The sequence below is a fragment of the Rhinolophus sinicus genome, linkage group LG03 (genome assembly GCF_036562045.2).
Source record: "Rhinolophus sinicus isolate RSC01 linkage group LG03, ASM3656204v1, whole genome shotgun sequence".
Taxonomy (NCBI): Eukaryota; Metazoa; Chordata; class Mammalia; order Chiroptera; family Rhinolophidae; genus Rhinolophus; species Rhinolophus sinicus.
The window spans coordinates 26,471,090-26,496,224 of record NC_133753.1 but is presented as its reverse complement, the minus strand read 5'-3'; the positions used below and the strand labels follow the sequence as shown (position 1 = coordinate 26,496,224).

Genomic DNA, 25,135 nt, shown 5'->3' with positions numbered 1-25,135 from the left:
TGCTATGTGCTAAGTGGTTTATAGTTTCACCATGTTTAAGCTGTGTTTGGAATTTCATGAGTGGCTTGCTGGTCTTCTTCCCTTGTCCGCAGATTTCAAAACAAAAGAACAATTAGTAATAAGATTTTACCAGGGCCTTCTGAGATGAGATTTTGTTTAGCGACTGAATTAAACCATAACTTATAGTCTGTGGAAGGTGATAGAAACTCTCCCTGAAGGAGTGTTCATATGGCCCAGATTTATGCCTCTACTCTCTTTCCCTGCCTTCAGGATGGTTTTTTGGTTTTGTTTTTTAATGAAAGCTTATTGGGGTGACAGTTGTTAGTAAAGTTACACAGAGTTCAGGTGTACATTATCTATATCTCACATTGTGTGTTCACCACCCAGAGTCAGTTCTCCTTCCAACACCATATATTGGATCCCCTTTACCCTCTTCTACCACCCATTCCCCCCGTATCCTCTGGTAACTGTTAAACTATTGTCTGTGTCTGTATGTTGTTTTTACCTCCCTGGTATGGGCCCAGACTTGCCCATACCCTAAAAACCATTCTGGAAATGGTTCTGAGGCACAGAAGGACTATTACCCTCAGAATCACAACTCCATTGCACCTGCCTCTCTTTCTACTGTGTGAGGACTCGTGGAGGACACAGTGGGAAGAAGATTTGCGTCACACCTGGTTTTGCATCTGAGCTCATGCTTCTTAGTAATGTGACCACAGGCAACATGTTTCACCTTTTGAGGCTTCAAATCTCAAATGTAAAACTGAGACTCTACTAATGACCTCACGGTTAAGTGAGGCCCCATCGTGTATGTTGCGGGATTTGAGTTTAGCACTTGCAGGTTGTCACTAAGAACTTGGGCGGGATCAGAGCTTGGAAGCTACTGTGTGTTCCTGATGCATCTTCCTGCCTCCCTCTGGAGGTGAGCACCATCTCAAACTTGACGTTCAACATCCCCTTGCTGCTTAAAACAAGTGCATCTGTAAACAGTCTGTTTTTAGCTTTGTCCATTTGGGTTCTAAAAAATGGTATCTTGTTATATAGTTTCATCTCTAATAAGAGTGCTTCGTCGCAGCCGGGTGAGCGTAGAACTCCTGGCTCTCTGCTCAGCCTTTGCTGATGGGGGTAGGATTTTGCTGGAGGAGAGTTGTGTTTATCTAAAACGTTTTTGTTGTTCTAGGCTCCCCTCTTGCTGGTCCTTTAGGTAGAGCAGGCTTTTTCGGATCCTGGATCAGAGGCAGGGATGATAGCATTATGTGACATGGAGGGGGGATGAATCCAATAAAGAAATAAACTAGGTTAATGGGAGCCAGGTTTACTACCTTATAGGGAAGGGAAAAGTGAAAACTAGAATGAACCCTTGTGGTGTTGGGTTGGAATTCAGGGTATCTGCATGAATTCATGGTTTTCAGTGTACATAGATACAGAAAGAATGAGAAGTAAGTGTGTATGCATATATGTGTGTGCTTCTATTTATTCAAATGACTTGGGAATAGTGATAACTCAGTTGTAAGAAGCATACTCAGATCTTGGTTTCTAAATACCATTTCTTCCCACTAAGATTATCAGACTAGAAAACCCTTTTTTTTGGGCAGCTATCATAGTATAATTAATTTGGCCAAGAATTATCAATGGACACTAAAAGTATCAGGTGAAAGGTTGTTGAGAAATAGGATATTTTTGTAGTCTAAAAGTGTCATCTCACAAAATACTTATTAATTATAAAGGGAAAAAGAGGAACTACAGTGGGGCAATCTGGCCGGTATCAGTTCATATTACCAGTCGGGGAAAATACTTGCAATAGTGTACCGTCTGGTAGAACACAACGAGAGGAGCGCTTCTGTGATGCTCCTACTGAAAATCCATACTGAGTCTAATCGTAAGTATCAAACAAACCCTAATCAAGGAGCATTCTACAAAACTGGCCTGGAATCTTCAACCTGGTCAAGGTCATGAAAGTTCAGGAAAGGCTAAAGAATTCTAGATTGAAATAGACTAATGAGATATGAAAACTAAGTGCAGTGTGAGATTCTGGATTGGGTCCTTTTACTAAAATGGACATTATTGGGATAATTGGAGAAAATCAAATCTGGTCTGTGTCAGTGGTAATTTCTGGATTTGGATGGTCATAATTATTGTAGTTTCATAGGAGAGTGTCCTTACATATAGAAATTACTCACTAAACTCTGTATGGGTGATAGGCTATCATGTTGGCTGCTTACTCTCAAGTGGCTCAGGGAAGTCAAGTTATCTGTGCTAGTCTGGCAACTTGTTTGTGTGGGTTGGTCTGAGATTATTCAGCAAAACCAAACCAAACCTTCCTTCTGTTAGTTGATTTAGTAGCTCAGGGCCATTTGCTTATCAAACAAATCGTTTGTAAGGTTTAAGGGATTTGCTTCTCTGTGTTGTCTTGTCTTGCAACTGCCCTGTTATATATTGATTTGGCTTTTGGTATGCTGGTCTTAAATATTTACCATCACCTCATTAATACATTATTTCCTTGCCCATTCTTTATTTCCCATTACCTATGTTTTGCCTTGTGACAAACTGCTTCTTTCAGTAGGAAAGTGTGGCTTATAAAGACAGGGTACTTCACTGTGTTACAATTCAGTGATAATACTGTATTTAATTGTAACTTACTTTGTTATGCTATTCTTTTCTCCTCAGTTCGCTGGTGAGTTGTTTAGGCTTTCTTTCTGTTTTCACCATACTGCATCTACCTCAGGATTGAGCATGTTTCAATAGGATTTTAGGAAAAAGTGTGGGGCTGGTTGATTGCTCTCTTAGAATTTAGAGTTCCCAGAAAGTATAAGCGGGGTAAGGGGAATCTGATAGACAGAGTGGCAAATGTGATGTGTACTAGTCCATAATGTAGTCAGCTCAGGCCTGTGTTTGTGAATGGTTAGCCCCCGAGGCTTTAGGATTAAGAGTTATTAGGACCAAGCTGGTCCTACTCTAAAAATTTGTATTATTCGGGAAGGAGGTAGGGTAGCTATGGGGAGAAGGTTAGTTGTCAGAGCAGCCTTCTGTCTCTGAGAACCTTACGCATAAGTTGTGTGTTTGGTAAAATCTGTCTTTTCCCCTCAGTACAGAGAATCATGGATGAAAGGCCTTGAATTGCCCCCCCGACCCCCACTTCACGTCTTTCTTTCTTTGGGGGACCTAAAGTTCAGCACAGGGCTGTTTGCCTTCGATGGGTTGGAGGACACTTTTCTGTAGCAGTTACACTCATTTTCATATTTCTCAGAAGGATCAAGGGAAAAAAGCTTTTAAAAACCCAAAGTGGTAGTTACATTGTACTTAGTATACACCCACACATACAGGCTTTTCTTTAGCATTTTGTTACTTTTTTCTTGCTGCTTATACAGTGTAGGTGGCCTTCTCCAGATTGCTTTCGACAGGAAATTGAGCAACCTTTCTTTTTGGAACAGAATATATATTACTGCTGAGAGAGGAAAAAAATGAAGTGTTTATGTTTTGAAATTTTTATGGTGAGTTTGTCTTTAAAGACCAATTTAGATCTAGAAAAATGGAGGTAGGGGTTAAATTTCATACTGTGCACTAATATTTCCGAACCTTCTTAGTCATTTGTGGGCCCTTCTTTTTCTGTAGAAAGAAAGGAAGGCCCGAAGGCCTCCAACATTGCTTTGCTTTGCAAAGAAGAAATTCCTTTGTTTTTTTCTCTTAGCCAATGATAGATATTAAGAAGTCGTTTTTGACCAGGTCATTATTTTTCTGGCTTTTGTGTGAGGCTGCCTTCCCTAGTTGCCTTCTTTGTGTAGTGGAGGTGTGATGATTTAACAGGTATCTTGAATCTGGAGTGTATGTGAGCCCTACTTTGGAAAAGCATGTCAGTCAGTAAAACTTCCTAATGACTTGGCTACTGCAAAGACCCCCAAGGCTGGGTAAGGACCTCCAATTAGAGCCCTGCCTCTGCCACAGATTCCATCTGGACTGCCAACCCCCCCTGTTACTTTGAGATATGAATACCAGTCTACCCACCGCCCACCACCACCCCAGGTGCTCGCTGCCTGGGGTGCTTGTGCTTGAGTTTGGGTTGGGTAGGTAGCTCCTTTATAGCACAGGGGATTCAGAGGAATTAATCAGCCTATAATTAGAACATGAGCCCATATGCCACATCATGGAAATGTTGTCCAGTTGGAATGGAGTAATTCTGGTGGAATCTTTCTAAGTGTGTTCAGAAATCATATCCTTTCCTTTGAGTCTAAAATTTGCATGTTTGTTCATGTACCTAAGTGGATTACTAGTGCAAATCAGCTCTCAGGTATGTCTTATGTATGTAATTAGCTAGTTATAGCTCATTAATTATGATTAACAAAAAAACTATATAGTTTTTGAGTGTTAACAGTTTCTTGACCTGTTTTGTGGGTGCAACCTCTAGGCTAATGATGTAAAAACCCCAAGTTTTATTATCTGGAATATCTGACTCTCAGAATATCCTTTATAGGTTTCTTCTCCCCAGTTTTCTTCTGATGTTTATACCATTTGATTATGGTAGGGCAGATAGGACCTGTTGTCGGGTCTTCTGGAGCTCTGTGCAGCTGTATTATATAAGATCACAGTGTGGGAACGTGATAGACCCACAGTTAAATGTAGTTAAAGTAACTTTTGAATGCAGTTAAAGTAAGTTTTGAAGTACCTTTATATTTGGCTGAATAAACAATGGGAGTCCTAATATACAAGGTGACAGGCTGGGAATAGGAACCTCACCTTGTCCTTACCAGGAATCGGGCGTCACCTTGTTGGGGTAAGGGGGGGGTTCTTCCTCAAACAGGTTCTTGGGTTTCTCCCCCAGACTTCCTGATTACATTATGTGGGGTGAGGCTTTTGGATCAGCACGGTGCCTAGAGACTGAATAGCGGGTCTAAGAATTTGTTGAAGTAGGAGTGGGAGTGACTATTTGTTGGCTTAAAGTTAACTGTGTGTTAAATTGAAACTAAAGAGTTTAAAAATGAAAGAAGGTTTTAGCGGTAAAGGATAACATTTCACAATTATGATTTGATTTGTAACAGTGACTTCGCCCCCCTTATTCCTATGAAGTACACTTGTATGCTTTTCAAAGTTTGAAAATAACCTTGTTATACTAAAGTTCATAATTATTTTAACCTAGGTTTGGAGAGAATACCTCGAGTTGGACTCAAAAGCAAGATTTACTACTAAATTTGAAGTGGAGAAAGGTGAGTTGATGGATTAGTCACTAAGTCACGTTGGGGGAAGGGAATGTCACTCAACTGTTCATTCTTAGAAAACCTGCTACTTAATAGGAGAATTTTGATTGAGCAAATGTGGATCCTATATTTTTTCCCCATTGGTTTTTCTTCCTTCATTGTTTTATTACTGAGAGGCAGAAATGGAAACAGAAGAGGGGAAACTCCTGTGGTTTTAGTCATTATCTTCATAGATAAAACAGTTAAGACATTTTTCTGGCTACTTAATGGAATAATATGAAAGTTTTTGTTACATACTTATGTTTCTACTCCATATAGTAAATGTGTTTTAAAAAATCTTGTGAGTGTTTCTTAAAATTTGATGGGAGTTTATACCTCAACCCATGTTCTAAATAAAAATCTTGTTAACCCTGTTGCATTAGTATATAATTTGGAATACCAAGTTTATCCTGAAAAATAGAGAGGTGGTTGGATGATCTACTTTTGACTGCCATTTACCATTGATCTTGGAGTGACTGCACTTGGTTACTGCTAGGTAGAGACCAAGTTCTACCCTAGAGGCCTATCCTAATGTGTAGTGGACATTTCTTAAACATGTTAATCAGTTGTAAAAGGGTATTCTCATTGAGAAAAATAGCAGCCTTAATCTGATTAGAAGAGACTTTTCCTACAGGCTGAAAATGCTGTAAACCCTTAAGTTCAGATAAAACGAGTGATTCGGGTTTCTTCAGTTTTGTACTTTGTACTTAACCTTCATCTCAGCCAGATGCTGAAACAAAATCTTTGGGATTTTTCTTATCTTCTGCTTTGTCAGGAGCAAAAGCCTATTGCCTAAGGAGTCAGCTCTTCTGGAGTAACTGCATCCTATCAAGGACAGTCAAGGTTATCTGAGCATCTCACCCCCTTAAACCTTTGTGCAGAGCTTAGGGCTTCTTTTCTGAAGCCCGCTGGGTAACTGGAACACTGCTTTCAAAGTAGCTCACTATTTCTGACCTTCCTTGAATTTCAGTAAGAGAAATTGGGGAATGATTATCTCTGAAAATGTTTTACAGTACACTAGGACACTTTCCTGGTAGCATTTATGAGCATTCCCAGCATTGTTTTTCTTTTAATAGAGGTGGAATCCGAGAAAGATTTTTAGATCTCTGTAATTTTTAGCTATTTGAAGAGCCTACTTTTTTTTTTATCAGCAACACAACTGAAATGTAGCATCTTTGGAACCATCAATTCCTTAGTGGTGAGCAAGCAGCCTGCAGGCATGCTCCATGAAGGTAGGTGTCGCACAGGTACTTCTCAAAAGAAGAAAAACCAATGCATATTATTGAGCACCCTCTGGTTTTTACCTCAGTCTTGTAAGGTGTTTTCAAGACCCACCTTTTTTTCTCTTGAGAACCTGCATATTGTAGAAATGTGTCCCTTCAGTGCAGCCTCTGTGTGCTTTATGGTATTTTAAACACTTTGAAGTCAATGCCAAGTCCCGGTTGATAAAACTTGAATATGACAGTTTTTAGCAGAGACTTTAAGTTTTAGGATTATTATGAGGCCAAGCTTGTTTAGTTTTTATGTCATAGTAGCTACACCTTGTCTTTTGAATTAAGTTGTTTAGTTTAATAACCTGAACCCCAGGCACTTAAATCACTTCTTTTAATGGTGGTAATATCCGGATGGTGCTAGTACCGTATATTTATTAGGTGGGGTGGGAGATCCTTCTCTTAGGCTTTCATGTTTGCCTGGATCTCTTCAGATAACTGCGAAGGGAGGCCGTGATTAAACAGTTTTATACGGACCTGCTGGTAGCATGACTTTTCCTGGCTTTCTAAATATATACTTCTTTCTTAAGCGCTCTCTCTGCTTAAGGAATACCTAAAAGAATTCTCTTCCTCTGAAAGAAAATGAAAAGACAAAAACAAAACAAATCCAAAACCCTAAAAAACAACCCACAAAACCTTACATTTTTATGTAGTTCTGTGTATCTTTTTAAATTTATCATTCTTTTCCTTTTTATTTATTTTTTGAGTAGCATTGTTCTAGAATATAAAATTGAATTAAGAAAGCACACTTTTTTCCTGCCCTTCAAAAAATTTTAAAATTGCTATATTCTTTATAAATACCTAGCAAGAAACAGTGATGTTAATTGATAATGATCTCTCACTTATGTGCTTTATGCATTAAATAAAACGTTTGAATGATTTTCTCAAGTATTATACTTTTATCTTTGGCCATGACTAGTTTGAATTGAGTTTGGCATGCCTTGAGGTCACCTCAGAATTATTTCATTATGCTTGTTTATTAGTCAAAGCCTTCTTCTTTGTTCTTAGTGAAGAAAACTATATGAAGTCCTTGGCTCTAGCAAACATTTTTACCAGCCTGTGCAACTGTGATACAATCCGTTCACAGTTACTAATGTTATCATGCCTTTTTTTTCTTTAATGAGAACAACTTATTCTCACTGAATTCTTACCTTTATGTTCTTCAGAACATAAGAGAACAGCTATCCACATTAAAGAGAGAGTTGCCTCTTTTAAAGTCATTCTAGTGACAAGTAGAAAAGCTTTTTGTAGTTACTTGGTAATAGGAATTGAATTAAGTCGTCTTGGAAGTGTGGCTTAAGGTGAAAGTCAGGGTGAAGGTCAGAGAATTGTGCAGAGCTCTGCCTCATCCCCTCCTGCTCCTACCTGCCTTAATAAGTTGGGTGGATGACAGCATTTTTGAGGACCTGGAGTTTGGGAGCAGATCACAGGGTGGAACTAAAGATGAAACTTGAGGGTAGCCTGCATCTGCCAGTTCTTCATGATACACTGATGTTTCTTAAAGGGCTTGGGAAACTTAGTGGTGGGGGTTTTATTTTAAAACCTGGACTTCATTTTAATGTTTGTCAATGTCACTGAAGTATATTATATATGTAAAGGAAGTTGTAAATATCTTCACTGGTATTTGAGTGGCTTTCATCAAAACCATGCATGCAAAATTAAGGCCATATGGTGGGTGAAGTCTCATGTGTCGGGAAGTCCGCTATGCCATGTATTGGGGGGTCTTGGTGCTCCTGGGAAAAGGGCTTCATTGTGTCCTTTTTGGAAATGATTTTGAAGCAAGAGCATGTAAAGATGAATAGGCTTTTGAAGAAAGCTACTGCTCACATCTGCACAAAACATGCCAAGGCCTCCAGTGAGTCGATGGCAAGGAAAACACGAGAGGTATAGTCGTGTAGCCCTTCCACATGACATCAGCCTCTTCAGAGCAGGGACATTTCTGAACCATTGTTTGTCTCAGCACATGTCTAGCTCTGTGTTCTTCCCATAATGGTTTTCTTAATAAAAATAAGCTGGTGGGTACTCTGGATGAGTCTTCAGTAGGTTAAATAGCGAATGGTTGCTGAAGAAATAATGGACTTTGATTTTCATTTCAGGGAGTCTTTTTCTTTTAAAGCGGTAACTTAATTCAGTAAATGACCCCTTTCTGCTACTGACTGATGTGTTTTTTCCCCCCAGGCAACTGGAAAATAAATGGTTTGAAAAATTGACTAGATAACATATGATGAGTGTTGGTCTTTGTATGGGGACCTGTGCGCATGTTCTAGCCTTAAAGCTTTTGTAGTTACAAGAAGTATTGCCAGTTGTTTTATTTCTGTTTACTTCTATTTACTTCTATTGCCACTTGTTTCCTTCCTGGATTTATTAGTAGAAAAGTTAATTCAGCTAATCAGTAAATAACTTTTTAATGCCTATTGTATAGAGAGAGCTTTCTTTGCTTAATGTTGACCAGGATAGAAATACAAAAAAGAAATGCCTCTTGTAATCAAGTTGTTTTTCTAGGAGATAAGACATAATTAAAAATTGTTATAATAAATGACCAAATGTAATAAGTCCATTAGTGGAAATGCAAGTAAAATACATTGAGGCATCTATAAAGGGTGAATTCAATCCATGGAGGTGGCATCATGGAACTGGGCATTGAAACATCCACCTACCCACCCACCCACCCACCAAAAGAAGAGCATTTGTTTCTTCAAGTAACCGTAGTAATTAGTATTTATTGCATAAAATCTGGATGTTTCTAAAAGGCACACAGATCAAAGTTAAAAGTTACCCAACTCCCACCAACTCACTGTCTCCTCCACCCAGAGATAACTATCCCTGCTAGCATTTTTACTTTTAATTTGTGAGATTTTCCAAGCATACACAAAAGTAGAGAGACTAGTACAATGAGGCCCCATGTCCCCATCACCAAGCTTCATCAATTAGACATTTTGCCATTCTTGTTCCGTCTATCTTCTTCCTGCTTTTATTGATTGATTAATTGATTGGAGTATTAAAGCACAGCCCAGGTATTATCTATTTCACCTTATTCTTTAATTCTAAGCTCTTAATAACCCTGTAAAGTCCTTGTGAGATGTTTCTGAAAATCAAATTTTTAACAGGAGTAATAAATGAGTGTTATCAGGTTTACTCCCCACCGTCCCCTTCCTGGTTCCCCCTCTTGCTCTCCAGAGGCAAACACTTTGATTTGCTACTTATGATATAAAAGTATTGTATTTTTGTCTTTTAACACTTCACATAATTGGTATTGTATTGAATATCAGTAACTTTTTTTTTCATTCAGTGACATGCTTTGGAGATTTGTCCGTGTTGGTTCGTATAAATCTAGTTCATCTTTTTAAACTGCTGCTTAGTGTTACGTAGACTAGTCGTGGGAACCTAGTATAGTTTTTCTACCATTTTCCTCTTGCTGAACTTCTAGATTGTTTCTGATGGGTCCTGAACACAAATAAGGCTGCAAAAAATGGCCTTGTCCCTTGCTCTGCACCCGTGGCCATGTGTTTCTCCAGTAGGCAGTTCTCAGGTCATGGGATATTGTAACAGATACTCCCAAATTGTTTTACCAGAGGGACTCCCATCAGAGAGGACGGGGTCTTTAATTCCACATGTTTATCTAAAGAAATGGACCAGGGTAGGAGCTAAATTTGAAGAACTGGCTTGTTTATAAATAAGTAGACCTCTTGAAGTTCTAATGTTTAGTTTTGAAGTTTTTCTTGAAGACTGGTTTTATTTTTTGGACTATATTTTGCTACCAGATGTGAATTTATTTATGCATAGAGAATTTTGCAATTAAGTAGTTACAAATAAATTATGATAATGGCCACTGAGCTTTTGTATAAAAATAATACCTCGTTGGAGAATCTGTGCACTGGCAGTAAAGCTGGGCGCGAGGGTTGTCTTCTGAGGTTTGGAAGGCCTCTTCAGTTAACTGCTAATCTCTGTTCTAATGGCTGAGGAATGTGTTGTATATTCAGCATAACACCCACCTCATTATGAACACCACAGGCAGAGGGAATACAGAATTAAATGAGAGCCCCTACGGGAGCAGGAAAAGGCACAAGGCCTCCTTTGCTTTCCCTTAAAGGACTTCTTAAAAGACATTCTACACGGTAGAGATGGTATGTATATACCCTTTTCCTTACCTGTGGATGGTTTTCTGGCATGGCAGGGAAGACAGACACAGCTCCATACTTTGCACTCAAGGAAAAAAATGTAAAAATTGTTTCTGATTGATTGTGATTATGCTCAGGAGTTCTGACTTTGGAAGTTGTCAGTCTTCTATGCTACTTCTTTCTCTGCAATAGTTATCATACATATTCTTTTTGATTCCTAAAGCCCTCTAACCGGAGGCCTCCTTGGGATTCTGAGCCTCCCTCTTTTCATCCATCTAATGGGGCTGATAGGCCACCTGCCTCCCAGGGTTGCTGGAGCGTTAGCTGCCGGTGCCGGCCCTCATAGGAAGCCAGTGCTCAGCTGCACAGGACCAGCGAGGTCATTGAGACCAACCTTCTATAACAGATGAGAAAACTGAAGTTAGGAGTGCGAAGTAATTTACAGTTAATCCTCCTTCAGTTTGTCCTAACGACTGAAATAATCTGCCACACATCGGATCACTTTGTGACTCTGCTTCTTGAGAAACCACAGATGCAGCTTTTACACACAACTCTTTCCTTGCCTGGAATTTCCCTTTCTTCTCACCACCTGTCAGTTTCCTTACCCTCCTTTGAAACACGTTCAAGTTCATTTCCTCAGGAAGGCCTCTTTGGCTAATCCTACAGGTGAATATTATTTCATATCCTCATTTGCTCAAGTATATCTTTCACTGTGGGAATTCGAACTTACTTGTATGTGTCTTGCAAAACTCTTCCCTATCCCCAGTATTATTTAAAAGGTACCTATGCCATAAAAATGCTGTTTATTTAGGGAAAAAAGCACTTCTTCAGAAGAAAACCATATTTGTTAGTAGTGCAATGTTATTTCTGTGTTTTGAAAGAGAAAATTTCAACTGACCGATAATTAAACCCTGCTTTTAGCGTATTAGCTCCTACTCACAGACCTTTGTTCTGCTTTTTACACAATCACCTTTCAAGCCAGTAGGTCAGAGCTAAGGATTATGTTAAGTAAATTAGAACAAAACTGTCTACTGATAATTCATGTATCTTTACACGTGGATGAGAATGCCTGCAACCTTTCCCTAGTGTTCTTATCTTTTTTCCATGCTATGAAAAATGGTAAACAAACTGAAAATACCAAGTAGCAGTATACACTTTTAAAGATAACTTGCAGAAGAAATTATATGTAGACTAACTAGTTCATCAAAGATCATATGAAAGCCAAGTTAGAAGCTTTTATAATTCTTTTCTATTTTTAAAAATTAAATTTATTGGGGTGACATTGGTTAGTACAATTATGTAGGTTTCAAATATATATAATTCTAAACATGAATGAACGCACAATTAAGTGAATGCTTCACTGTACAGCATATACATTTAAATATAATTTCAACATATAGAGTTGAATAGAGAACTGCTTATATGGCATCCGTTTATAATCAAATATTATTTTGGTTTTTGTGGTAGGCCACTCTGGGACCAGGGAGGAAGTGTTACAGTAGCTTCTTCCCCAGTACACACAGAGAAATGACATACTGGTGTGTTTGTATGAAAGGACTGCAAGCTCTTCGGTTATATTTGGGGTGTGACCTGGAAGGAGCCTTAGCTGTCATCTGTTCATTTTTATAGATGAAAAACAGGTATTCACAGAGATCAAAAGATTTGCCCAAGGTTATATTGCTTTATGGTGTTGATGCTAAGGCACAGAGCTCTGAGTTTGTGGAGCTGGAACAGCACTGTGACACTTTTGGGAGAAACTGAGTGGTGTTTATTCATTCAGGGATCTCAAAATATATTAGGTTGGTGCAAAAGTATGGTTTTTGCAATTGTTTTAAACCTTTTAAACTGTAGTTACTTTTGCACCAACCTAATATTTCTTAAGTTATTTATCTTTTATATTTTGAATATTTTAAAAATAAGGTTATTGATGGGGTTTGAGGCTAGAATTTTTTCTTTGGACATTCTTTAACATGCTGCCCCCAAGTAATTGTTTTTTCCTGAGACGACATCATAGAAAACCAAACTTTATGTTGGAGTTTTATCACTTTCTTATATTGCCAAATAAATCATTTTTTTTGAAAAGCATTTTAATGGCCTTTGTACAAATACTTTTGCAAACCCAAAGTAGTTTTACAGTTTCACCTTTTCAAGTGTTGACTTTAAGTTAATTATGCCTAACTTCTGCTGTAAGGACTGGATCTTGTTTATCTTTATATTCCCTGCAGCTCCTAGCACAGAACAAAATGTTTAGAAAGTTCAGTGGGAGGGTAGTTTATCTAAAATTCCTCTCTTTATTTTCCTACCCAAATCCTCAGTGAGAATGACTTCACCCTTCTTGGCCCCTTGCTTTTCTCTTCCATGTCATTGTGAACTAAGGATTGAAGGGTACTCTGAGGAAAATTGTTTAGATAGTTGCAGTACAAAATTTCTTTATGATCAAAAATTGGATCATTGGGCGAGAACATAATTTCAGCTCTCATTTGTCAAAGGCTTACCACGTGGCAAATATTCTCCAGATTCTCTGAGTACAGAGTCGATATGGCCCCTGTCCTTAAGGACCTCAAGTCTAGTAGTTGAGGCAGATATGTATTTAGGTGCAATAATGGAAGTCTTGGAAGTGTTGAAGCAATGCACGTACCCTTGACGTTTCTCCTTAGCAATGTAAAGGAGGATATGAATACCATTGATGGTGTAAGTTCGATCACAAAGTAATTAGATTTTTTAAAATTACATTTTATGTTTTAAATAGCTAATCCATGCCCATAGAGTGAAATCCAAGAGGTTATATATTGAAACTAAACTGCATAGATTTTTATTAGGGTTTCACCCGTTTTTCTGCTATTGTTCTTTACTTTTCTGGGATCCAATCCAGAAATGTTTTACAGCATTTAGTATGTATGATTTTTAAAATTTATTTTTACACAAATGGTAGCATACTGTGCTATGCTTTCATTCTGTTTCATTCTAGCTTATGGTTGTACTTTATTCTCCAATTTCTTAATGATGGGCTTTAAGTTGTTTCCGATCTTTTGATATTATTAACAGCCACTGTGACTGTCCTTGAGCTTGCAACTGTGCAGGATTACATAGAAGAATTTCCAAGTTAAAGAATATATATCTCTATATCTTTGATAAATATTGTTAAACTGCACTCCATAGACGTTATACAAATTTACACTCCCATCAGCAATGTATGCCTTTCTCCTCCCTCTTGACAGTGGTATGTGATTAAACCTTTTGATCCTTGCCAATTTTATAGCCAAAAAAGCAATTTCATTGCTGTTTTCCTGTGTGTTTCTCTTGTCGTAAATGAGGTTGAACATATTGTTGTGTGTGTAAAAGCAGTTTTTCTTTCTGTGAATTGACTCTTGTGGTCCTTTGCCCATTTATCTAGTAAGATAAGCTCTTTAATGAAAAGAGAAGTTAGCATTTTGTGATAGGAGTTGCTGATTTTTTTCCATCGCGTTTATATTTGTCATTTATGGTCACTTTTGCCATGTAAAAATTTATTATTTTTGTATAATCAAATTTATTAATCTTTTACTTTGTGGGTTTTGGATTTTTATGTCCTACTTAGAACAATCTTATGCTTTCCAAGAGTTTGAAAAAGTTCTCCTACTTTCTTTTAATACTTTTGAGGTTTCTTATTTTTAATGTTTAAATTTTTTGATTAATTTGGGTTTTTTTTGGTGTGCATTGGTATCCCATTCTTTTTCCATGTGGCCGTATACTTGTGCCAATACCATTTATTGAGTAATTTATCTTTTCTGCACTGCATTGATTTTAAATGTCACAGTTTATTCTTCATCCCTATATCTCTGAAGTATTTTTAGAATTTTTATTTTATTCTTTGATTTGATGGTCTATTCATGAACCAATTTTACACTTTTTAAATTATTATATATTTATAACTCATTATCTGGCAAGTATTAAGGCTACTCTCCTTTATTACTCTTTCTTTTTCATACTTACTCTCATTATTCTTGCTCATTTATTTTCCCTTATGCACTTTAGACTTAGATTCTGAATTTCCAAAAGAATATCCTGTTAATCTTATAGGGATTATGATAAATTTACATATCAATTTAGACCTTTTGAAAGCATTCATCCTTTAGGAATTTGTTTTGTATAGCTCAAATATTTCTTCTGCTTTAAAAACATTATTAAAAAAATCATTACTGATAATATGAAGGGCAGTTACACATAATCTTACCTCCCTATCACAATAAACTTTACTGTTTCATATATTTCTTTCCATTTTCCCTATACTTTCGGTGATGCTGAGTCATGTTTTAGGGTCTTTATTTTATTATATTCCATAATTAGCACAGTGCCATGCATACCATAGATAAATGTTTAAAGAATTCATCCAAACTGCTGTGGGATCCTCACTGGAACGTAATTTGGGAGTACTTATTAAAATTTAACGTGTATGAATACATACACCATTCCCATACAGTTGAGTTACTCAGCATCTACTGGAAGGAAAACAAGGGTATCTTATCAGTGAGGCATAGACTCCATGGGCAATGGCAGGTACTGCTTTTTACAGCCCTTCCTTCATTATCTCCTTTCCTTTTAGCCATTAAATTCTGTTGAAGGTGTGAAATCTTGTAGAAGTGGGTCATAGCCCATGCTGAGCACTTTTAATTTGATTCTCCACTTTACCTTTTAGTTAAAACAAAACAAAAACCTCTTCAACATACTCGTAGTAATCCTAGATAAACATGTTAGAATCAGCTAAATAATTTTTTTTCCTTTCAAACTTCTTGTATAATTCTTTTTTTAAAAACACTTTTTATTTTAAGTGTGTTTTTCCAGGACCCATCAGCTCCAACTCAGGTAGTTGTTTCAATCTAGTGGTGGAGGGCTCAGCTCACAGTGGCCCATGTGGGGATCGAACCGGCAACCTTGTTGTTAAGAGCACCACGCCGCCCCCCTTCAATCCTTAGTAACCGGCTGCCCCCCAAATTTCTTAAATCATCACCTACATCTTGCCCCAGTTCTGATCATTCCCTCTTTCCCTGCGGATAGTCCCCATCCTGAGCCATTGTTCCTGACTGCAGTGTCCTGGATGAGTGAATTGGGGATGGTCCTCTCCCTCCTGTTGTCACTCCTGCTCTGTCAGCATGATGAATCCCGTTCTTCACAGAGATGGGATCAACTCCACCCTCTGCAGCACCCTTTTATCTGCTTCTCATTCCTTTGGGGAGTCCAGCCTCTTTGTCCCTATCCTGATCTCAAATCTACCCCCATACCTTTGAAATCTTTATTTCTATCTCAAGGAATTCCTTCATTTGGCCAACATTTTTGTTCACTGTGGTGGGGGAACACGATTGCTTTCGTACCATATAGACTTGAACCAAGATTGCATCAGAAAACAAAATTGTTTTGTGCAGAGTCCTAGAAAAAAGTCTCCTTCATTGTCTCAGCATTCGTTTGAAGGGAGAAAGAGGGAACCATCTGGTAACCTGGGAATGGAAGCAGGGAGGTAGAATTGGAATGCTTAAACCACTAAGCAACTCTTGAATTAGTGCCTGGGGCTTGGGTCATGCTCTCATGTGCTTCTGTCTGCAGCATGCATGCCTCCCTTTTGGATCAGTTGGAAATCCGTGGGCTGGTTACTATGGGAATTGATGGGTGCGCTGGCAGTGGGAGAAGGAAAGTTCTTGGAATTGATCCAGAAATGCTAGGAGAGCGGTGTGTGTGTGTGTGTGTGTGTGTGTGTGTGTGTGTGTGTGTGTTAACTCCTCTGGCTTCCCTGCTTACTGTTCTTTGACTTGAGAAGCTAACTTGATTTTAGCTTAGCGAGAGCGTATCCAAAGGCTCACCTCTGGTGTCCCAAGGAGAGGTGGAGCAGCCTCTTCCAAGCAGACCTCACAGAGAAGAGGGTAACATAAAGGATCACTAGCTTGCCCGATGTATTTCTGTTTTAGCAATTGGCTCCTGAGGCTTTGATGAACTCAGAATTAAATTCAAGCTTCTGCTTCTTTTTACACTGTCAAAGAATGTGCTAAAGACAATGAGAGGGGAAAGTCAATATTTAATTCCAGAATCACAACCTTTCCCTCTTCGTCACTGCCACCACCTCTCACATAAAAAGGGGGTGGGGGCAGCATTCAGATTTTGTTATAGGTTTGCTGATTCTGAAATGTTGGAGATAGAAAACAGATGTTTTAATGAGGTGCTATCCACATTGGAAAATGGGAAGTTCAAAATATACTTCATAAGTCAACTTTCATTAATATGATTTATCAATAACTTTAAAAAGCTCTTCCATATACTATATGCTAGTTTATTTTTATAACTACTCATGAATATGGAATGTAAAGCACTGATTTATTTTTCTAAGAAAAGTATTTGGCTTGAGGAGAGAGGAATATTAAAGTATTGTGGATGTTATAAAGTTCGACAGGACAGAAAGAGTTTTTCCCCTTACATTTTTGGATTTTGTTCACTGTTTTCTGTTGTTTCTGATTCTTTTACCACTAATGAAAACCTTATTCAGGGAAAACTTTTCCTTTTGATTTTGAGAGATTTTGTTGAGTTCCTTCCCTAGATGTAAGACAGCTGTCTAGATCTATTCAAACCTTGACTCTAGAGTCTTAGAGGTGATGAGTCACTTGGCACAACAACCATGCAATGTTGAATTACCTCGTGATTTGGATAATTTATTTCTCCAAGTTTTAACACTCCCTTTTAATTCATTTAATTCCTGTTTTGTGGCAGGGAGGAGGGACTGGGAACAAAGGCCATCACACACAGGCCTTGCCCTCCTTGAGCTTCTGATCAGGGAGGTAAGATGATGAAATCAAAGTACAGGGCAGGCTGTGGTAAGTTGGATTAGAGATGAATTGATGAAATGTTGTGGTAGCTCCAAATGTAAGTAACCTTCCTTAGGGAAACTACAGAAGCCATCATAGAGCAGGTAGCAATTGAGTGCCTGTGGTTGTGCCCCACCTCTAATACTTCGATAAATCACGGCTGTTATTATTTTAACTGGATCTTAAAGATCAAGGAGCATTTCAACAGGTGTTTTTCTTTGTTTCTCAGCCTCAGGATCCCTCAGTGCTCTGATTTTTATGTGTGTGCTTTGATTTATATCTATGCAGCACGTCAAACCTAAAAATACTTGTTTCTAGTTTATTTATTCATCACAGGGCCTGCAGACTGTCTGCAGGCAGTCTAAGCTTGGGCTGTAATCGTACCATTGGGGGGGAGCCTCCGATGGAGGAGACAGGTCATATGTGACAGGGGAGTACAGGGCAAGGCGCGGTGGGAGCTCAGAGAGAGGAAGGGTCACTAATCCTGAGGATGTGATTTGGGGGCATGGGGGCCCAGGCATGGGAGTCAGAGTTCTGCACTGATCCCTAAAATTTGTTATTCTGCTGTGAAATAGATGCAGCTCCTCCCAGTCGACCAGTGAGAAAGCTGAGGCTCATAGTATTTCAGTTCCTTTTCCAAGGTCAGTCCAAGGTCAGACCATCTGTAGTTGTTAGTATGGAGGTTTGAACCCATGGCAGCAAATATTGCTCAGAACCCCCTAAACTTTGCAGAGTGTTATTATGGCCCCTGGGTTGTTCTGATTGAGGTTAGCAAGGCAGGTACCTTGCTCAAGGCCTAACTGGTACGTGGCAGAGTTAAGATTTGAATGATGTTTGTTTCTGAAGTGCAGACTCTTTCCACATAGACAGCCTGTCCTGTGGATATTCAGCAGAGGGGTTACCAACAAAGGCTTGAAGAGGTGGCCCATAAATTAAGCATAGTAAGGTGGGTTTAATTTAGAATTAGAGAGAGAGATCAGTGGGCATTTCATGCAGGTGGAATACATGAGAAAGGCATGGAAAAAAGTAAAGTGAAGGATGTGTTCCGGTAAGAGAGAACAGTTCAGTTTGCCTGGAGTGATGGCTTCTGTGAAGGGGTATAGAGGGAAATGAATTGAAAAATTAGGTTGAAACTGGCTCATCTAGGGCTTGGAACACCTCCTGAAAGAATTTGGATCCTTTTTACACAGGTAGTAATGAGAAGCCAATGATGCTTTTGGGACAGATCAAGGTGGCGGATATGATTTCTTTTTCGTAGTGAATTTGATTTTTATCTTTACCTATGTCATTGAATGGAATTGAAATTTTTCCTAAATTCTTTAGATGGTAGGGCTAAAGAAAGTTAAGATTCAGCAGGAAAAATCTGTAAGGCTTACTGTCTAGGAAAGATCATGAAACCTATTTGTTTCTTTCATGGACTATAATTCTGACTGTATAAATTTTCAGAATTTTGTTAGCTGGGTGCGTTTATGGCTGTGAGAGAACTGGAAACATGGTATTCTCATAAATCTATTTGAATAGTGGTATTTCTGTGACTTATTTTACATACCCAGCCATTAAATCTGCCACAGATGGAGGTTATTTATGGATCTGTTTCAGATCCAAAGTCTTGCATAGGGAGTCTTTCTCATGGGGCACAAGGCCGGCCAAAGCATTTGGATGGGACCCCTGTATGGCCTTCTCTGGGCTGGCTTCCCTAGTCCCAGAAAAAGAGCCAGCTGCAGCCAGACCTCTGGTGGCTGCTAGCCTTGTATTATTGCCCAGAAGTTCCCAAAGGGTTTTTGGTTGAACCTTTAGCCATCTAGATTATTCATAAAAATACAGCCATTATACTGCTATTTGGAGAGAATTTATACTTCCATCCTTCTTAATAAAAATTTTTGCATTTATTAGTATCAATGAAAGTAGAAAGTTTGTTCAAAACTAGTTAGGACTGATTGTGAAGCACAGTTTTTCATTGAGCCTGTAGGTGGTGAAACAGAAAGATACGGTCTGTAAGATTCCCACAGTTAGGTACCAAGTTTGTCTTGTTCATCATTGTTTCTCCATGGCTGAGTATAGTGCGGGGGACACAGTAAGTCTGAATGGTGGCTGAATCTTGGGTGATTGCTCCTATGGAGTAGCTATTACAGTTGATGGAAAACCTGTTCAAGTTTCTCCTTTCTCCTAGTTCTGTAGGTTTTGTTTCTGTTAAAGATTTTACAGTGCTTTTTTAATGTGTTGCTTCAAAATTTTAACAACACTTTAAAATTCTTTTTAGATAAAATAACCAAGTAGAACAGAAGTAACTGAAAATATAAAATCTTGTAGGCTAAATGAAAAAATATAGAACATGTAGTATTGGTATTTTCTTCTATTCTCTTTAGAAAGGGTCACTACCCTACAGTAAGATATCTGCCTTCTGGCCATGATTTCACTCACTTGACTCAAAGTCCAGAGTATAGATGGAAGTGCAAGAAGGTTTGCACAAGCATGGAACAGTAATGAGATCTATTTTGCCCCCAGCAAAATAATTGGAATTTATGTTTGTAATTCTAGTAGTTAATTATGAAAAAATGTTACTTTGTTAACATTTAATAAAGAAAAAGTTAATAAACATGTATTAATAATAAATATGATTTGCTTTTCTGATAGAGTAATAGCAAAATATGAGGAAAAGGTCATTATTTGGAGATTTGACCTTCCCAATAGAGCTTTACGTTTTGTTCAACACAAAGCATTAATAGCATAATGTGGCATGTTGTACATTGAGGTCATTATTAGACTATCCTTTGGAAGCTTCTGGACACCATTCATCTGGGAGCCAGTTTACAGTAGTAGGTGGGGAGATTAATTTTGTGCTTATAGCTCTTGAGTTAAAAAAAATCCTGAGATTTAATTTTTATCCTATAAGAAATTTCAGTGTCATTCTGTCTCTGAAAATATTTAGCCTTTTATCATTCCATTTTATAATTTTGTGTCCCAATATCTAGTGTGAAGGCAGGTAATTAATACATTATACATGAGACCTTAGTGGTATTCTGTATACTATCTGTTGTTTTAAATATTTTTCTATAATGAAATAATCTTTTAGGCTAATCAATATCTCCGTTTTGAAAACTGGTCAAATTTAATCACCAGTACAGAATTTTACCTTTTTATACTTGTTGTAGTTCCTCGTAATCCCTCTGAAGGACTAAAAATGAAATTCGTTTTCAAATGGAAGCCACTTCTCAAATTAAAGCAGAAGATTTTGCTGATATTTAATGTACTCAAGATGATTTACACAGAGAACCCTTGGAAAACCATCAGATATGCTTGCAGGAGCCCTTCCTTGGCACTCTGATAAACTATTTTCTTGATGGTTACAATCTTGCTATGCTAAGCAGGTTATGCAGAATAATTTCTACTATATAGAATGTAGACTTTTAAGACCAAATTGAACTCATGATTTGGCATATGCATATATCTGTAGCCATAGTTCCAATAGCCCTTTTCTTGGAGAGGAAGGAACTCAAGAGGGACAACTTCCATACGGCGGTGCCACACCCCTGCCGCAGAGACCCGCTCTCCTCCTGCTGCTGAAAAGCACTTGTACGGGGGCCCCACTCTACCAGCTCTGTGGAGTCCGCTCCTTGGCACCTGCCTAGGTGGAAGGGAGATAAGAGCCTAGAGTTACACTTTTTATCTCTTGGGACCACAGGGGATAAATAACATGTGAAATCCAGACAGCGTTGGACATGTTTTTCTTTGCTTATCAGTTTCTGTCCAGGCAATCCTATTGTAGTCATTAAAACAAAACAGAACAAGACATTTTTAAAGGTTAGGTGTCACTGGTATTAGAACGTTCCTTTTGTTGTTTGTGTGTTCAGATTCTCTGAATTGGGGGGGAGGGGTGGTCTAGTTTCTGTGTATGCTTAGCAGGTGCATTAGGGAGACAGCCAGGCAATTCATGTCACTGAAAGTAATATCCATGGCCACCACTTAGGTGCCAGGGTCTTTACAAATAGTGTGGAGCTACAGCCCTTCCCGGTCCACTGGGACACGAAGAATGACTTCATTCACTTCAATGGGACCAGTATAAATTCTCAATCAAATTAACATTCATTTTGAAAAAAAAATAGAAGTATGCCCTTCGTACTTTTCCTTGGGGTTATAGGAGAATGTTTTGAAATCAGAGCAACTTCAGGAAACAGAAGTTTAAAAAATCCCCACATGTTCCTGATTCTTGGTTCTTAGACTAGGGAATGAATATGCATCAAACTTTTCAGTGCCTGAGACTGTTTCCCATTCCCAGTTCCCAGGTTGGTATTTCCTTTGCTCATCCTGGAAGATCAGGAGCTGGGATTTGTTTTTCGCGGAATAGTTCATGGGCTGAGCAGGACTGTGAGAAACAAGCCTGACCTCTTTTCCTCTGGTTCCTGGAGAAGGGTGTTGACGTGAAGCATTGCTGAGCCAGGTCCAGGAGGAGTGTGCTGCTCACTCCTTTGTTTGCACAGAGAGGACACAGTTGGAGTCATTAGACTTTACCCCCAAGTGCTGTCGAGCTGCAGTGTTCATATCCTGTGAGGGAATTGTGAGTGCTACTTGTAGCTTTGGGAGATTCTAAAAGAAGTTGATTATGTGGTTCTTGCCACGCAAGCCTGGAATGGGGAGCTAGCTACTGGCACTTGTTCTGTGCCCGCAAGAGCCAGTTCCCAAATGTGGGGGCACCTTCACCCCAGGACCAATTGGTGCCAGGGTTAAAAGGCTGAGAGAAAGCTAGCAGATGTCAAGTTTAAGTATAAAATATTTGTGATAATGAGCTTTACAACTGGGCTTACATTCTATTTGGGGGAGAGAAAAACTTGTTCATGTGAAATAATTGCAATTAGTGGAAGACAACATACAATCTAATTGCGTCATTAACAGTTTTCACTTATCCCAAGGTGAGAAAGAAAATCCATTTAGCAAGCTCAAAACACGGGTAGGAATTCTGACTTCCGATGTCTGAATAGGAGGCGAGAAGGTAAATTGGAGAAACTGTTCTTCAAAAAGCATGACCTCCTCATATTTCCTAATATGTAGAGGATTTTCGGTTTTTTGGGTTGGGCCTTAATGAAAGTCCAGGATCAGAATCAAGGTACAGTGTCCCTCCATTTGGAGAAAATATTGATGTGTGTCTACCCCATGTATTAAGGAAGATAAGCAGTTCCCCCCTTTCTCTTGTCTTGAGATGAGAGAAGTTATCAACCAGAGCTGAAGCTGAATCCTGTACTGTTCACTGTTTTCTTTCCTGGGGATTTTCTTTAAAAACAATCTGATTTTAGCTTGGCAGAATCTGTCTGTTCTCAGCTTTGAATGTGGAGAGAGTCTGGACAGTCTCTGATTGGTTGTACTAGTGGTTAACTATTTAAATGCCTATGTGCTGTGTGGAGATACACTTTTGGTATTAATATTGCGTAGCATAATTATCTCTTAAGTGTTTAATACTATGATGAGTGTAAAAATCTCCAACATTTGTTGATTGTAACAATTGGATGACAAATATTTCTTTGCATCCTGCAAAATACATTTTCCTCCCAGTTATTGTAATAGTTGCACCAAACATAATAAGTCATATAAGTATTAGGTAGTTTAATAGGATTTTCAATTAAAATCAAATAGTTTTGCATGCCTGTTTGTTTGTTTTAAAGGATTCCTTTTTGCTGACCAGGTAATAGATGCTAATTTTAGCTAATTTGTAAAATACAAAAGGACAACAAAGAAATCCTCATTTATGTTTCTAATGCTAATATTTTCTTAGTTAAAATATTAAACTATATTTGAAAGCACTTTGCTAGTTAATAAGTTGAGATCCTGCTGGTAAAGAGGGATGGTGTTTGATCAGAAAATTTCACAGGACAGGAGTCGTCTCTTTGGTGTCTTGTGGTCTTATAGCACTGACCACAAGATTCGGATAGTGCGAGAAGCTTTTGTGTGTGTGTGTTTGAAGTTGTAGAAGCCTACTCTGGAAACTTTACCTTCTTTTTATCTTCTAGTTTACATTAGTATTACAGTGAAAGGAAACTTTGTAAGACATAATACAATAAGAATAAAACTTGAAATTCACTTTAGTCAAATGTTCATAGATGAAATACAATGCAGTTTAGATCCACTATACTGTATTTGCTTGTGGCAGCCAAAGCAAGCCCATGGTGCTCTGATTCAGTCAGGTTTCTCGGCACTTTGGGGTTGCCATGACGTCAAATGCTGCCACTCAAATTCTGATTATTCTGCCAGTGCAGGAGCCAGGTGTGATATTTGGTGTCTCTAGGTAGTGGAGAATTTACCATGCATTTACTTTTCATTTGACTATTGTGGGATTTAAAAAAAGTATATACTTTAGATTTTTTTGTAGTTGTTGGAGTGACATCCAGAATATTCATTTAATGTCCACAGTTATTTGACTTACAGCTCACTGTGAAAGTTTGTTTTCAAAGATTCATGAGGTCCTCTGGTCAAAGACAATGTCTGACATTAGCTTTGTGTTTTGTGGCTAGAGATGATTTCATGTGGCCTCTGGGACAGCCCTGTGAAGAGAAGGATGGAGCAGGGGGCGTCATCCTATGTTACAGATAAGGAAACTTAAGGAGCTTGTCTAATGCCCCTTGGCTGTTATGTGGCAGCTGCCATTCTTCTTTCTCTTCGTGCTCTTTCCTTTATTTTTCTTGGTTGTCTTTCCAGTAGGAATAACACCATCCACACCGGTGATTATAGTGTTAACAAGAGCTAAGCTTTATTGATCAGTTGCATGTGCCAGGCAGTGTTCTAGGTGTTTTACCTATATTGAGCCTCACCTCAGTCTGACGGAATAGGTGTTACCCTCTTTTTGGAGATAAAGAAATGGAAGCACAGAGGGGATAATACGTATTAATAACTTGCCTAGTTTGTAACACCTATGTCATAGGGGAATTGAGAATCTTCAATGAAAATATGTAAAATTCTAAGCAAGTGCTATGCTCTCAATAAATGATAGTAGTTCTGATGATTAGAGCATGTGTCCAGGTGTAATTTCTGCTTATATGTCATCATCTTTATTAGCCATCGAGCACACTGCCCACACTTGGTGCTGTGTTACTGTTCCTGCTGAGTGAGCCATTGAATGTATGTGTGGCTGTATTCTGGGTTTTAGGATTTGGTATCAGTTATGCTCTTCAGCATCTGGTTAATCACCTGGTTAATCAGCTTGGTGTGCTTAAGTCTTTATAGATTGGTGCTATAGTGAAGTGTAGAGGCCTGTAGTCTGGCCACCCACCTCCCTGGACTCCCCCGTCGTGCCTGTGGCACCTCCCGTGGGACTGGCTGTGTTCTGAGGCATGGGCATTTGTAGAGTGACCTTTATGCTAACTCTAACCACTGGAATCCTGTATTCTGAAGATCCTCTGACATTTAGAACAAGTGTAACATGAATTTTCAAGTTGAGATAAAGAGAACTTTCTCACATTGGCTGAAAGAAGTGGAATTTGGGAAAGCTGAAAATGTTTTTGCATTAGGATGTTCTGTTTCTCTTGAACTGTAGCTAAGTGAACTCTTCATCATAATAGCCTGTGCTTCAAATCCTGTTATTTAAAAAAAAAAAAGAAAATGTGACAGCAGTGTAGATGTAGCTGTTTACTCTCTTAGTTTTCTCTTGTTTGAAGTTACGCTGGGAGAATAAGGCCCTGCCTATCAGTGGGATGTTTACTCTTTGAGTC

General features: G+C 38.6%; 1 protein-coding gene across 18 annotated transcripts in view; it reads left to right on the top strand.

The window, feature by feature from the left end:
* SIPA1L1 (signal induced proliferation associated 1 like 1) overlaps positions 1-25,135 on the top strand; it is a 347,617-nt gene that overhangs the window by 74,577 nt on the left and 247,905 nt on the right. For 15 of the 18 annotated variants that reach the window (XM_074327276.1, XM_074327274.1, XM_074327262.1 and 12 more), the window contains one exon: positions 5,132-5,198. The exons of 2 other annotated variants lie outside the window; for them this stretch is intronic. The gene's annotated coding sequence lies outside the window, so the exon portion shown is untranslated. Of the gene's footprint in view, positions 1-5,131; positions 5,199-6,436; positions 6,461-25,135 lie in introns of those variants that run through there. One more of the 18 variants, XM_074327267.1, reaches the window with a different exon arrangement.